The sequence below is a fragment of the Schistocerca serialis genome, chromosome 9 (genome assembly GCF_023864345.2).
Source record: "Schistocerca serialis cubense isolate TAMUIC-IGC-003099 chromosome 9, iqSchSeri2.2, whole genome shotgun sequence".
NCBI classification, from domain to species: domain Eukaryota; kingdom Metazoa; phylum Arthropoda; class Insecta; order Orthoptera; family Acrididae; genus Schistocerca; species Schistocerca serialis.
In genome coordinates this window covers 471,257,545-471,259,108 of record NC_064646.1, presented here as the reverse complement: position 1 = coordinate 471,259,108, position 1,564 = coordinate 471,257,545, and the positions used below count along the sequence as shown (strand labels likewise).

The 1,564-nt window shown below is 46.7% G+C and overlaps 1 non-coding gene across 1 annotated transcript; it reads right to left on the bottom strand.

Annotated features, from left to right (window-relative positions):
* Nucleotides 1-433: 433 nt before the first annotated feature.
* Trnas-uga (transfer RNA serine (anticodon UGA)) lies at nt 434-508 on the bottom strand. Its single transcript has one exon. It is a non-coding gene; the product is annotated as a tRNA-Ser (tRNA).
* Between the last annotated feature and the right edge of the window lie 1,056 nt (nt 509-1,564).

The window sequence follows — 1,564 nt, the reverse complement described above, 5'->3', positions numbered from 1 at the left end:
TTATGTAGTACACATCAAACATGCCGGGCACTGCAACTACCTTATTAATATTACGAAGGTTAGGTCCAGCAACTGATTTATTTTATTTTTGCAAACTGGGAAGAGGAAGTCCATGCAGAATATTTTAAACAGAAGCTGATTACTAGTTTTTTGAACAATCTGAATATATTTCACGAGGGGAAATAATTCGTTTACTGTCATGTCTTTACATGCATACAATCTGTGCCGATCAGCAGCAGACATTTGGTTTAGCAGACGGCGCGTTACTGTCGTCATTCCTGCTTTTCCCCGAGCGGTTTTTCTCTCTCGTGGTGGGAAACAAAATTTTCAAATTAATTTAAATGAGAGGCCGGATAGAAACAGAAAGAGTATATGATTGAGGTTCCTTGACAGACAGGGATGACAGTGAAACTTCCTGGCAGATTAAAACTGTGTGCCGGACCGAGACTCGAACTCGGGACCTCTGCCTTTCACGGGCAAGTGCTCTACCAACTGAGCTACCCAAGCACGACTCACGCCCCGTCCTTTAAGTTTTACTTCTGCCAGTACCTCGTCTCCTACTTTCCAAACTTTACAAAGCTCTCCTGCGAACCTTGCAGAAATAGGTCCGGCACACAGTTTTAATCTGCCAGGAAGTTTCATATCAGCGCACACTCCGCTGCAGAGTGAAAATCTCATTCTGAAAACAACCCCCAGGCTGTGGCTAAGCCATGTCTCCGCAATATCCTTTCTTTCAGGAGTGATAGTTCTGCAAGGTTCGCAGGAGAGCTTCTGTAAAGTTTGGAAAGTAGGAGACGAGGTACTGGCAGAAGTAGAACTGCGAGGACGGGGCGTGAGTCGTGCTTGGGTAGCTCAGTTGGTAGAGCACTTGCCCACGAAAGGCAAAGGTGCCGAGTTCGAGTCTCAGTCCGGCACACAGTTTTAATCTGCCAGGAAGTTTCATATCAGCACACACTCCGCTGCAGAGTGAAAATCTCATTCAGGGATGACTGTTTCATGTGAGTCACCAAACACGGTCGACCACAATAAAATAATTTAAAAAATGTGTAACTCTACTTAAAACTGTGCAGTCTCATTAAATATAGCTTCATTGGCCATCTGATCCTGTCAGTCTGTTATTTCGACTTTTCAGCGCCCCTTTACAGCACTAAAGTCGTGCACTCGTCTAGTCACGACCAGCCTTACACTGCTGCACGTTTCAATAAGAGACAGCGAGTCGACGAGTATGAAGCGACTGCAGCGCCACAGCTCACAGACTCGCCGTACTTGCGGAACTACAGCGGGGACGATGGAGGTCCACCAGCATTGATGTGAGAGTGACGCCTTGACTCGTGAAGTACGCAACCCGCAACAGACGACTCGCACTAGTTTCCTTTCTGATCTCTACTGGCTACAGCACTGGCTCAGCTGTCCTCAAGCAGCATCTCCGGTGCTTCAAACGGCAGACAGAGCACTGAGCGCAGTTAACAGCGTCACTCTGATACAGAATCCAACGAAGGAGTGCAAATTTTTGCTTAACTTGATGAGTATCAACCTGACGGTGGTAGACTTCAGTTCACTGGTA